Source organism: Pan paniscus, chromosome 6 (genome assembly GCF_029289425.2).
Source record: "Pan paniscus chromosome 6, NHGRI_mPanPan1-v2.0_pri, whole genome shotgun sequence".
Lineage (NCBI taxonomy): Eukaryota > Metazoa > Chordata > Mammalia > Primates > Hominidae > Pan > Pan paniscus.
In genome coordinates, this window is record NC_073255.2 from 73,408,347 (window position 1) to 73,424,270 (window position 15,924).

The following is a 15,924-nucleotide window of genomic DNA, read 5'->3' on the forward strand; positions in this document are numbered from 1 at the left end:
AATGGAATGGAATGGAATGGAATCAACCCCAAAGGAATGGAATGGCATGAAATGGAATGGAATGGAATCAAACCGAATGTAATGGAATGGAATGGAATGGAATGGAATCAACTGGAATGTAATGTAATGTAACGAAATGGAATGGAATGGAATGGAATGGAACGGAATCAACCTGAATGGAATGGAATGGAATGGACTGGAATGCAATCAACACGAATGGAATGGAATGGAATGGAATCAAACCGAATGGAATGCAATGGAATGAAATGGAATGGAATGGAATCAACTGGAATGGAATGGAATGGCATCGAATGGAATGGAATGGAATCAACCCAAATGGAATGGAATGGAATGGATTGGAATCGAATGGATTGGAATGGAATGGAATGGAATGGAATGCAATCAACCCGAATGGAATGGAATGGAATGGAATGGAATGAAATCAACCCGAAAGGAATGGAATGGAATGAAATGGAATGGAATGGAATGGAGTGGAATGGAATGGAATGGCAGGTTATGGAATCAACCCGAGTGGTATGGAATGGAATGAAATGGAATGGAATGGAATGGAATAAACCCGAATGGAATGGAATGGAATGAAGTGGAATGGAATGGAATGGAAAGGAATCAACCCGAATGGAATGGAATGGAATGGAATGGAATGGAATGGAATGGAATGGAATGGCATAGAATGGAATCAACACGAATGGTATGGAATGGAATGGAATGGAATGGAATCAATCGGAATGGAATGGAATGGAATGGAATGGAATGGAATCAATCGGAATGGAATGGAATGGAATGGAATGGAATGGAATTGAATGGAATCAACACGAATGGAATTTAATGGAATGGAATGGAATCAACACGAATGGAATGGAATGGAATGGAATGGAATGGAATTGAATGGAATCAACCGGAATGGAATGTAATGGAAAGGAGTGGAATAGAATGGAATGGAATCAACTGGAATGGAATGGAATGAAATGGAATGGAATGGAATGGAATGGAATGGAATGGAATCAACCAGAATGGAATGGAATGGAATGGAATGGAACGGAATCAACCGGAATGGAACGCAATTGAATGGATTGGAATGGAATGGAATGGTATGGAATAGAATCAACACGAATGGATAGGAATGGAATGGAGCGGAATGGAATCAACCCGAATGCAATGGAATGGAATGGAATGGAATGGAATGGAACGGAATGAAATGGAATGGAATGGAATCATCCCTAATGTAATGTCATATAATGTAATGGAATGGAATGGAATCAACTGGAATGGAATGGAATGGAATGGAATGGAATGTAACGGAATCAACTGGAATGGAATGGAATGGAATGGAATGGAATGGAATGCAATCAACACGAATGGAATGGAATGGAATGGAGTCAACCCGAATGGAATGCAATGGAATGAAATGGAATGGAATGGAATCAAATGAAATGGAAAGGAATGGAACAGAATGGAGTGGAATGGAATGGAATGCAATGCAATCAACCCGAATGGAATGGAATGGAATGGAATGGAATGGAATGGAATGGAATGGAATGGAATGGAATAAACCCCAAAGGAATGGAATGGAATGAAATGGAATGGAATGGAATGAAACGGAATGGAATGGAATGGAATGGAATGGAATGGAATGGCAGGTTATGGAATCAACCCGAGTGGTATGGAACGGAATGGAATATAATGGAATGGAATCAACCCGAAAGGAATGGAATGGAATGGAATGGAGTGGAATGGAATGGAATGACATAGAATGGAATCAACCCGAATGGTATGGAAAGGAATGGAATGGAATGGAATGGAATGGAATGGAATTAATCGAAATGGAATGGAATGGAATGGAATGGAATGGAATCAACCCGAATGTAATGGTTTGGAATGGAATGGAATGGAATGGAATCAACAGGAATGGAATGGAATGGGATGGAATGGAATGGAATGGAATCAAGGTGAATGAAATGCAATGGAATGGAATGGAATGGATTGGAATGGAATGGAATGGAAAGGAATGGAATGGAATCAACCCGAATGGAATGGAGTGGAATGGAATGGAATGGAATGGAATGGAATGGAATGGAATGGAATCAACGCGAAAGCAATGGAATGGAATGGAATGGAATGGATTGGAATGGAATGGAATGGAAAGGAATGGAATGGAATCAACCCGAATGGAATGGAATGGAATGGAATGGAATCCACTAGAATGGAATGGAATGAAATGGAATTGATTGGAATGGAATGGAATGAATTGTAATCAACCGGAATGGAATGGAATGGAATGGAATGGAATGGAATCAACCGGAATGGAATGGAATGGAATGGAATGGAATGGAGTGGAATGGAATGGCATAGAATGGAATCAACCCGAATGGTATCGAATGGAATGGAATAGCATGGAATGGAATGGAATGGAATCAATCGGAATGGAATGGAATGGAATGGAATGGAATGGAATGGAATCAACCCGAATGGAATGGAATGGAATGGAATGGAAACAACACGAATCGAATGGAATGGAATGAAATGGAATGGAATGGAATGGAATGGAATGGAATGGAATGAAATGGAATGGAATGGAATGGAATGGAATGGAATGGAATGGCAGGTTATGGAATCAACCCGAGTGGTATGGAATGGAATGAAATGGAATGGAATGGAATGGAATAATCCCGAATGGAATGGAATGGAAAGGAATGGAATGGAATGGAATGGAAAGGATTCAACCGGAATGGAATGGAATGGAATGGAATGGAGTGGAATGGAATGGCATAGAATGGAATCAACCCGAATGGTATCGAATGGAATGGAATAGAATGGAATGGAATGGAATGGAATCAATCGGAATGGAATGGAATGGAATGGAATGGAATGGAATGGAATCAAACCAAATGGAATGGAATGGAATGGAATGGAATGGAATGGAATGGAATGGAATGGAATCAACCCGAATGAAATGGAATGGAATGGAATGGAATTAACACGAATGGAATGGAATGGAATGGAATGGAATAAACCTGAATGGAATGGAATGGAACGGAATGGAAAGGGATGGAATGGATTATAATGTAATGGAATGGAATCAACCCGAAAGGAAAAGAATGGAATGGAATGGAATAGAATCGAATGGAATGGAATGGAATCAACCCAAATGGAATGGAATGGAATGGATTGGAATCGAATGGATTGGAATGGAATGGAATGTAATGGAATGCAATCAACCCGAACGGAATGGAATGGAATGGAATGGAATGGAATGGAATGGAATGGAAGGGAATGAAATCAACCCGAAATGAATGGAATGGAATGAAATGGAATGGAATGGAATGAAATGGAATGGAATGGAATGGAATGGAATGGATTGGCAGGTTATGGAATCAACCCGAGTGGTATGGAATGGAATGAAATCGAATGGAATGGAATGGAATAAACCCGAATGAAATGGAATGGAATGAAATGGAATGGAGTGGAATGGAATGGAATGGAATGGAACGGAATGGAATGGAATGGAAAGGAATCAACCCGAATGGAATGGAATGGAATGGAATGGAATGGAGTGGAATGGCATAGAATGGAATCAACCCGTATGGTATGGAATGGAATGGAATGGAATTGAATCAATCGGAATGGAATGGAATGGAATGGAATGGAATCAACCCGAATGGAATGCAATGGAAGGGAGTGAAATGGAATGGAATCAACACGAATTGAATGGAATGGAATGGAATGGAATGGAATGGATTGGAATGGAACGGAATGGAAAAGAATGGAATGGAATCAACCCGAGAGGAATGGAATGGAAAGGAATGGAATGGAATGGATTGGAATCAACCCGAATGGAATGGAAAGGAATGGAATGGAATGGAATGGAATGCAATAGAATGGAATGGAGTCAACCCGAATGGTATGGAATGGAATGAAACGGAGTGGAATGGAATGGAATGGAATGGAATCCACTGGAATGGAATGGAATGAAATGGAATTGATTGGAATGCAATGGAATGTAATGGAATCAACCGGAATGGAACGGAATGGAATGGAATGGAATGGAATCAACTGGAATGGAATGGAATGGAATGGAATGGACTGCAATGGAATTAACCCTAATGGAATGGAATGGAATGAAATGGAACGGAATGGAATCAACTGGAATGGAGTTAAATGGAATGGAATGCAATGGAATGGAATAGAATCAAACAAAACAGAATGGAATGGAGTGGAATAGAATGGAATCAACCAGAATGCAATGGAATGTAATGGAATGGAATGGAACGGAATGGATTGGAATGGAACGGAATCACCCCGAAAGGAATGGAATTGAATGGATTGGAATGGAATGGAATGGTATGGAATAGAATCAACCTGAATGGAATGGAATGGAATGAAATGGAATGGAATCAACCCGAATGCACTGGAATGGAATGGAATGGAATGGAATGGAATGGAATGGAACGGAATGGAATGGAATGGAATGGAATCAACCCGAATGTAATGTAATGGAAAGGAAAGAAACGGAATCAACTGGAATGTAATGTAATGGAATGGAATGGAATGGAATGGAAAAGAATGAAACGGAATCAACACGAATGGAATGGAATGGAATGGAATGGAATGCAATCAACACGAATGGAATGGAATGGAATGGAATCAAACAGAATGGAATGCAATGGAATGAAATGGAATGGAATGGAATCAACAGGAATGGAATGGAACGGAATCGAATGGATTGGAATGGAATGGAATGGAATGGAATGGAATGCAATCAACCCGAATGGAATGGAATGGAATGGTATGGAATGGAATGGAATGGAATGAAATAAACCCGAAAGGAATGGAATGGAATGAAATGGAATGGAATGGAATGGAATGGAACGGAATGGAATGGCAGGTTACGGAATCAAACCGAGTGGTATGGAATGGAATGGAATGGAATGGAATGGAATGGAATGGAATGGAATCAACCCGAATGGAATGGAATGGAATGAAATGGAATGGAATGGAATGGAATGGAATGGAATGGAAAGGAATCAACCCGAATGGAATGGAATGCAATGGAATGGAATGGAATGGAATGGCATAGAATGGAATCAACCCGAATGGTATGGAATGGAATGGAATGGAATGGAATGGAATGGAATCAATCGGAATGGAATGGAATGGAATGGAATGGAATGGAATGGAATGGAATGGAATCAACCCGAATGAAATGGAATGGAAAGGAATGGAATCAACACGAATGGAATGGAATGGAATGGAATGGAATGGAATGGAATGGAATGGAATGGAATCAACCCAAATGGAATGGAATGGAATGGAATGGAATAAACCCGAATGGAATGGAATGGAACGGAATGGAAAGGGATGGAATGGAATATAATGTAATGGAATGGAATCAACCCGAAAGGAAAAGAATGGAATGGAATGGAATAGAATCGAATGGAATGCAATGGAATCAACCCAAATGGAATGGAATGGAATGGATTGGAATCGAATGGATTGGAATGGAATGGAATGGAATGGAATGGAATGCAATCAACCCGAACGGAATGGAATGGAATGGAATGGAATGGAATGGAATGGAAGGGAATGAAATCAACCCGAAAGGAATGGAATGGAATGAAATGGAATGGAATGGAATGGAATGGAATGGAATGGAATGGAATGGAATGGAATGGAATGGAAGGGAATGGCAGGTTATGGAATCAACCCGAGTTGTATGGAATGGAATGAAATCGAATGGAATGGAATGGAATAAACCCGAATGAAATGGAATGGAATGAAATGGAATGGAGTGGAATGGAATGGAATGGAATGGAAAGGAATGGAATGGAATGGAAAGGAATCAACACGAATGGAATGGAATGGAATGTAAGTGAATGAAATGGAATGGAATGGAATGGCATAGAATGGCATAAACCCGTATGGTATGGAATGGAATGGAATGGAATTGAATCAATCGGAATGGAATGGAATGGAATGGAATGGAATGGAATGGACTGGAATCAACCCGAATGGAATGGAATGGAAGGGAATGGAATCAACACGAATGGAATGGATTGGAATGGAATGGAATGGAATGGAATGGAATGGAATCAAACCAAATGGAATGGAATGGAATGGAATGAAATGGAATAAAGCAGAATGGAATGGAATGGAACAGAATGGAAAGGAATGGAATGGAATGGAGTGGAATGGAATGGAATCAACCCGAACGTAAAAGAATGGAATGGAATGGAATGGAATGGAATGGAATGGAATGGAATGGAATCAACCCGAATGGAATGGAATGGAATGGAATCAACCGGAATGGAATGGAATGGAATGCAATGGAATAGAATGGAATGGAATCAACACTAATGGAATGGAATGGAATGGAAAGGAATGGCATAGAATGGAATGGAATCATCTGGAATGTAATGGAATGAAATGGAATGGATTGGAATTGAATGGAATGTAATGGAATCAACCAGAATGGAATGGAATGGAATGGAATGGAACGTAATCAACCGGAATGGAATGGAATTGAATGGATTGGAATGGAATGGAATGGTATGGAATAGAATCAACCCGAATGGAATGGAATGGAATGGAACGGAATGGAATCAACCCGAATGCAATGGAATGGAATGGAATGGAATGGAACGGAACGGAATGGAATGGAATGGAATCAACCCGAATGTAATGTAATGGAATGGAATGGAATGGAATGGAATCAACTGGAATGTAATGGAATGGAATGGAATGGAATGCAATCAACACGAATGGAATGGAATGGAATGGAGTCAACCCGATTGGAATGCAATGGAATGAAATGGAATGGAATGGAATCAACAGAAATGGAATGGAATGGAATCGAATGGAGTGGAATGGAATGGAATGGAATGCAATCAACCCGAAAGTAATGGAATGGCATGAAATGGAATGGAATGGAATCAACCCGAATGTAATGGAATGGAATGGAATGGAATGGAATCAACTGGAATGTAATGTAATGAAATGGAATGGAATGGAATGGAATGGAACGGAATCAACCTGAATGGAATGGAATGGAATGGACTGGAATGCAATCAACACGAATGGAATGGAATGGAATGGAATGGAATCAAACCGAATGGAATGCAATGGAATGAAATGGAATGGAATGGAATCAACTGGAATGGAATGGAATGGCATCGAATGGAATGGAATGGAATCAACCAAAATGGAATGGAATGGAATGGATTGGAATCGAATGGATTGGAATGGAATGGAATGGAATGGAATGCAATCAACCCGAATGGAATGGAATGGAATGGAATGGAAAGAAATCAACCCGAAAGGAATGGAATGGAATGAAATGGAATGGAATGGAATGGAGTGGAATGGAATGGAATGGCAGGTTATGGAATCAACCCGAGTGGTATGGAATGGAATGAAATGGAATGGAATGGAATGGAATAAACCCGATTGGAATGGAATGGAATGAAGTGGAATGGAATGGAATGGAAAGGAATCAACCCGAATGGAATGGAATGGAATGGAATGGAATGGAATGGAATGGAATGGAATGGCATAGAATGGAATCAACACGAATGGTATGGAATGGAATGGAATGGAATGGAATCAATCGGAATGGAATGGAATGGAATGGAATGGAATGGAATGGAATGGAATCAACCCGAATGGAATGGAATGGAATGGAATGGAATCAACACGAATGGAATGGAATGGAATGGAACGGAATTGAATGGAATCAACCGGAATGGAATGGAATGGAAAGGAGTGGAATAGAATGGAATGGAATCAACCCGAATGGAATGGAATGGATTGGAATGGAATAGAATGGAATGGAATCAACTGGAATGGAATGGAATGAAATGGAATGGATTGGAATGGAATGGAATGGAATGGAATCAACCAGAATGGAATGGAATGGAATGGAATGGAATGGAACGGAATCATCCGGAATGGAACGCAATTGAATGGATTGGAATGGAATGGAATGGTATGGAATAGAATCAACACGAATGGATAGGAATGGAATGGAGCGGAATGGAATCAACCCGAATGCAATGGAATGGAATGGAATGGAATGGAACGGAATGAAATGGAATGGAATGGAATCATCCCGAATGTAATGTCATGTAATGTAATGGAATGGAATGGAATAAACTGGAATGGAATGGAATGGAATGGAATGGAATGTAACGGAATCAACCGGAATCGAATGGAATGGAATGGAATGGAATGGAATGCAATCAACACGAATGCAATGGAATGGAATGGAGTCAATCCGAATGGAATGCAATGGAATGAAATGGAATGGAATGGAATCAAATGAAATGGAATGGAATGGAATCGAATTGAGTGCAATGGAATGGAATGCAATGCAATCAACCGGAATGGAATGGAATGGAATGGAATGGAATGGAATGGAATGGAATGGAATAAACCCCAAAGGAATGGAATGGAATGAAATGGAATGGAATGGAATGGAATGGAAAGAAAGGGAATCGAATGGAATGGAATGGAATGGAATGGAATGTCAGGTTATGGAATCAACCCGAGTGGTATGGAACGGAATGGAATGGAATGGAATGGAATCAACCCGAATGGAATGGAATGGAATGGAATGGAATGGAATGGAATGGAATGACATAGAATGGAATCAACCCGAATGGTATGGAAAGGAATGGAATGGAATGGAATGGAATGGAATCAATCGAAATGGAATGGAATGGAATGGAATGGAATGGAATGGAATCAACAGGAATGGAATGGAATTGGATGGAATGGAATGGAATGGAATCAAGGTGAATGCAATGGAATGGAATGGAATGGAATGGATTGGAATGGAATGGAATGGAAAGGAATGGAATGGAATCAACCCGAATGGAATGGAATGGAATGGAATAGAATGGAATGGAATGGAATGGAATGGAATGGAATCAAGGCGAATGCAATGGAACGGAATGGAATGGAATGGATTGGAATGGAATGGAATGGAAAGGAATGGAATGGAATCAACCCGAATGGAATGGAATGGAATGGAATGGAATCCACTGGAATGGAATGGAATGAAATGGAATTGATTGGAATGGAATGGAATGTAATGTAATCAACCGGAATGGAATGGAATGGAATGGAATGGAGTGGAATGGAATGGAATGGAGTGGAATGGAATGGTATCGAATGGAATGGAATAGAATGGAATGGAATGGAATGGAATCAATCGGAATGGAATGGAATGGAATGGAATGGAATGGAATGGAATGGAATAAACCCGAATGGAATGGAATGGAATGGAATGGAATCAACACGAATCGAATGGAATGGAATGAAATGGAATGGAATGGAATGGAATGGAGTGGAATGGCAGGTTATGGAATCAACCCGAGTGGTATGGAATGGAATGAAATGGAATGGAATGGAATGGAATAATCCCGAATGGTATGGAGGGGAATGGAGTGGAATGGAATGGAAAGGAATCAACCGGTATGGAATGGAAAGGAATGGAATGGAGTGGAATGGAATGGCATAGAATGGAATCAACCCGAATGGTATCGAATGGAATGGAATAGAATGGAATGGAATGGAATGGAATGGAATGGAATGGAATGGAATGGAATCAAACCACATGGATTGGAATGGAATGGAATGGAATGGAATGGAATGGAATGGAATGAAATAAACCCGAATGGAATGGAATGGAACGGAATGGAAAGGAATGGAATGGAATGGAAAGGAATGTAATGGAATCAACCAGAATGGAATGGAATGCAATGGAATGGAACGGAATAAACCCGAATGGAATGGAATTAAATGGAATGGAATTGAATGGCATAGAATGAAATCAACCCGAATGGAATGGAATGGAATGGAATGGAATGGAATGGAATGGAATGGAACGGAATGGAATCAATCGGAATGGCATGGAATGGAATGGAATGGAATGGAATGGAATCAACCCGAGTGGAATGGAATGGAATGGAATGGAATCAAAACCAATGGAATGGAATGGCATGGAATGGAATGGAATCAAACCAAATGGAATAGAATGGAATGAAATGGAATGGAATAAACCCGAATGGAATGGAATGGAACGGAATGGAAAGGAATGGAATGGAATGGAATGGAATGGAATCATCCCGAAATGAAAAGAATGGAATGGAATGGAATTGAATGGATTGGAATGGAATGGAATGGTATGGAATAGAATCAACCCGAATGGAATGCAATGGAATGGAATGGAATGCAATCAACACGAATGGAATGGAATGGAATGGGATCAAACCGAATGGAATGCAATTTAATGAAATGGAATGGAATGGAATCAACTGGAATGGAATGGAATGGAATCGAATGGATTGGAATGCAATGGAATGGAATGGAATGCAATCAACCCGAATGGAATGGAATGGAACGGAATGGAATGAAATGGAATGAAATCCATCCGAAAGGAATGGAATGCAATGAAATGGAATGGAATGGAATGGAATGGAATGGATTGGTAGGTTATGGAATCAACCCGAGTGGTATGGAATTGAATGGAATGGAATAGAATGGAATGGAGTCAACCCGAATGGAATGGAATGGAATGAAATGGAATGGAATGGAATGGAAAGGAATCAACCCGAATGGAATGGAATGAAATGGAATGGAATTGAATGGCATAGAATGGAATCAACCCGAATGGTATGGAATGGAATGGAATGGAATGGAATGGAATCAATCGGAATGGCATGGAATGGAATGGAATGGAATGGAATGGAATCAACCCGAATGGAATGGAATGGAATGGAATGGAATCAAAACGAATGGAATGCAATGGAATGGAATGGAATGGAATGGAATGGAATCAAACCAAATGGAATGGAATGGAATGAAATGTAATGGAATAAACCCGAATGGAATGGAATGGAACGGAATGGAAAGGAATGGAATGGAATGGAATGGAATGGAATGGAATGGAATGGAATGGAATCAACCCGAAAGGAAAAGAATGGAATGGAATAAAATGGAATGGAATGGAATGGAATCAACACGAATGGAATGGAATGGAATGGAGTCAACCCGATTGGAATGCAATGGAATGAAATGGAATGGAATGGAATCAACAGAAATGGAATGGAATGGAATCGAATGGAGTGGAATGGAATGGAATGGAATGCAATCAACCCGAAAGTAATGGAATGGCATGAAATGGAATGGAATGGAATCAACCCGAATGTAATGGAATGGAATGGAATGGAATGGAATCAACTGGAATGTAATGTAATGTAATGAAATGGAATGGAATGGAATGGAATGGAACGGAATCAACCTGAATGGAATGGAATGGAATGGACTGGAATGCAATCAACACGAATGGAATGGAATGGAATGGAATCAAACCGAATGGAATGCAATGGAATGAAATGGAATGGAATGGAATCAACTGGAATGGAATGGAATGGCATCGAATGGAATGGAATGGAATCAACCAAAATGGAATGGAATGGAATGGATTGGAATCGAATGGATTGGAATGGAATGGAATGGAATGGAATGCAATCAACCCGAATGGAATGGAATGGAATGGAATGGAAAGAAATCAACCCGAAAGGAATGGAATGGAATGAAATGGAATGGAATGGAATGGAGTGGAATGGAATGGAATGGCAGGTTATGGAATCAACCCGAGTGGTATGGAATGGAATGAAATGGAATGGAATGGAATGGAATAAACCCGAATGGAATGGAATGGAATGAAGTGGAATGGAATGGAATGGAAAGGAATCAACCCGAATGGAATGGAATGGAATGGAATGGAATGGAATGGAATGGAATGGAATGGAATGGCATAGAATGGAATCAACACGAATGGTATGGAATGGAATGGAATGGAATGGAATCAATCGGAATGGAATGGAATGGAATGGAATGGAATGGAATGGAATGGAATGGAATCAACCCGAATGGAATGGAATGGAATGGAATGGAATCAACACGAATGGAATGGAATGGAATGGAACGGAATTGAATGGAATCAACCGGAATGGAATGGAATGGAAAGGAGTGGAATAGAATGGAATGGAATCAACCCGAATGGAATGGAATGGATTGGAATGGAATAGAATGGAATGGAATCAACTGGAATGGAATGGAATGAAATGGAATGGATTGGAATGGAATGGAATGGAATGGAATCAACCAGAATGGAATGGAATGGAATGGAATGGAATGGAACGGAATCATCCGGAATGGAACGCAATTGAATGGATTGGAATGGAATGGAATGGTATGGAATAGAATCAACACGAATGGATAGGAATGGAATGGAGCGGAATGGAATCAACCCGAATGCAATGGAATGGAATGGAATGGAATGGAACGGAATGAAATGGAATGGAATGGAATCATCCCGAATGTAATGTCATGTAATGTAATGGAATGGAATGGAATAAACTGGAATGGAATGGAATGGAATGGAATGGAATGTAACGGAATCAACCGGAATGGAATGGAATGGAATGGAATGGAATGGAATGCAATCAACACGAATGCAATGGAATGGAATGGAGTCAACCCGAATGGAATGCAATGGAATGAAATGGAATGGAATGGAATCAAATGAAATGGAATGGAATGGAATCGAATGGAGTGCAATGGAATGGAATGCAATGCAATCAACCGGAATGGAATGGAATGGAATGGAATGGAATGGAATGGAATGGAATGGAATAAACCCCAAAGGAATGGAATGGAATGAAATGGAATGGAATGGAAAGAAAGGGAATGGAATGGAATGGAATGGAATGGAATGGAATGGAATGGAATGTCAGGTTATGGAATCAACCCGAGTGGTATGGAACGGAATGGAATGGAATGGAATGGAATCAACCCGAATGGAATGGAATGGAATGGAATGGAATGGAATGGAATGGAATGGAATGACATAGAATGGAATCAACCCGAATGGTATGGAAAGGAATGGAATGGAATGGAATGGAATGGAATCAATCGAAATGGAATGGAATGGAATGGAATGGAATGGAATGGAATGGAATGGAATCAACATGAATGGAATTTAATTGGATGGAATGGAATGGAATGGAATCAAGGTGAATGCAATGGAATGGAATGGAATGGAATGGATTGGAATGGAATGGAATGGAAAGGAATGGAATGGAATCAACCCGAATGGAATGGAATGGAATGGAATAGAATGGAATCCACTGGAATGGAATGGAATGAAATGGAATTGATTGGAATGGAATGGAATGTAATGTAATCAACCGGAATGGAATGGATTGGAATGGAATGGAATGGAATGGAATGGAATGGAATGGAGTGGAATGGAATGGTATCGAATGGAATGGAATAGAATGTAACGGAATGGAACGGAATCAATCGGAATGGAATGGAATGGAATGGAATGGAATGGAATGGAATGGAATGGAATAAACCCGAATGGAATGGAATGGAATGGAATGGAATCAACACGAATCGAATGGAATGGAATGAAATGGAATGGAATGGAATGGAATGGAGTGGAATGGCAGGTTATGGAATCAACCCGAGTGGTATGGAATGGAATGAAATGGAATGGAATGGAATGGAATAATCCCGAATGGTATGGAGGGGAATGGAGTGGAATGGAATGGAAAGGAATCAACCGGAATGGAATGGAAAGGAATGGAATGGAGTGGAATGGAATGGCATAGAATGGAATCAACCCGAATGGTATCGAATGGAATGGAATAGAATGGAATGGAATGGAATGGAATGGAATGGAATGGAATCAAACCACATGGATTGGAATGGAATGGAATGGAATGGAATGGAATGGAATGAAATAAACCCGAATGGAATGGAATGGAACGGAATGGAAAGGAATGGAATGGAATGGAAAGGAATGTAATGGAATCAACCAGAATGGAATGGAATGGAATGGAATGGAACGGAATAAACCCGAATGGAATGGAATTAAATGGAATGGAATTGAATGGCATAGAATGAAATCAACCCGAATGGAATGGAATGGAATGGAATGGAATGGAATGGAATGGAATGGAACGGAATGGAATCAATCGGAATGGCATGGAATGGAATGGAATGGAATGGAATGGAATCAACCCGAGTGGAATGGAATGGAATGGAATGGAATCAAAACCAATGGAATGGAATGGCATGGAATGGAATGGAATCAAACCAAATGGAATAGAATGGAATGAAATGGAATGGAATAAACCCGAATGGAATGGAATGGAACGGAATGGAAAAGAATGGAATGGAATGGAATGGAATGGAATCAACCCGAAATGAAAAGAATGGAATGGAATGGAATTGAATGGATTGGAATGGAATGGAATGGTATGGAATAGAATCAACCCGAATGGAATGCAATGGAATGGAATGGAATGCAATCAACACGAATGGAATGGAATGGAATGGGATCAAACCGAATGGAATGCAATTTAATGAAATGGAATGGAATGGAATCAACTGGAATGGAATGGAATGGAATCGAATGGATTGGAATGCAATGGAATGGAATGGAATGCAATCAACCCGAATGGAATGGAATGGAACGGAATGGAATGAAATGGAATGAAATCCATCCGAAAGGAATGGAATGCAATGAAATGGAATGGAATGGAATGGAATGGAATGGATTGGTAGGTTATGGAATCAACCCGAGTGGTATGGAATTGAATGGAATGGAATAGAATGGAATGGAGTCAACCCGATTGGAATGCAATGGAATGAAATGGAATGGAATGGAATCAACAGAAATGGAATGGAATGGAATCGAATGGAGTGGAATGGAATGGAATGGAATGCAATCAACCCGAAAGTAATGGAATGGCATGAAATGGAATGGAATGGAATCAACCCGAATGTAATGGAATGGAATGGAATGGAATGGAATCAACTGGAATGTAATGTAATGTAATGAAATGGAATGGAATGGAATGGAATGGAACGGAATCAACCTGAATGGAATGGAATGGAATGGACTGGAATGCAATCAACACGAATGGAATGGAATGGAATGGAATCAAACCGAATGGAATGCAATGGAATGAAATGGAATGGAATGGAATCAACTGGAATGGAATGGAATGGCATCGAATGGAATGGAATGGAATCAACCAAAATGGAATGGAATGGAATGGATTGGAATCGAATGGATTGGAATGGAATGGAATGGAATGGAATGCAATCAACCCGAATGGAATGGAATGGAATGGAATGGAAAGAAATCAACCCGAAAGGAATGGAATGGAATGAAATGGAATGGAATGGAATGGAGTGGAATGGAATGGAATGGCAGGTTATGGAATCAACCCGAGTGGTATGGAATGGAATGAAATGGAATGGAATGGAATGGAATAAACCCGAATGGAATGGAATGGAATGAAGTGGAATGGAATGGAATGGAAAGGAATCAACCCGAATGGAATGGAATGGAATGGAATGGAATGGAATGGAATGGAATGGAATGGAATGGCATAGAATGGAATCAACACGAATGGTATGGAATGGAATGGAATGGAATGGAATGGAATGGAATGGAGTGGAATGGAATGGAATGGCAGGTTATGGAATCAACCCGAGTGGTATGGAATGGAATGAAATGGAATGGAATGGAATGGAATAAACCCGAATGGAATGGAATGGAATGAAGTGGAATGGAATGGAATGGAAAGGAATCAACCCGAATGGAATGGAATGGAATGGAATGGAATGGAATGGAATGGAATGGAATCAACCCGAATGGAATGGAATGGAATGGAATGGAATCAACACGAATGGAATGGAATGGAATGGAACGGAATTGAATGGAATCAACCGGAATGGAATGGAATGGAAAAGAGTGGAATAGAATGGAATGGAATCAACCCGAATGGAATGGAATGGATTGGAATGGAATAGAATGGAATG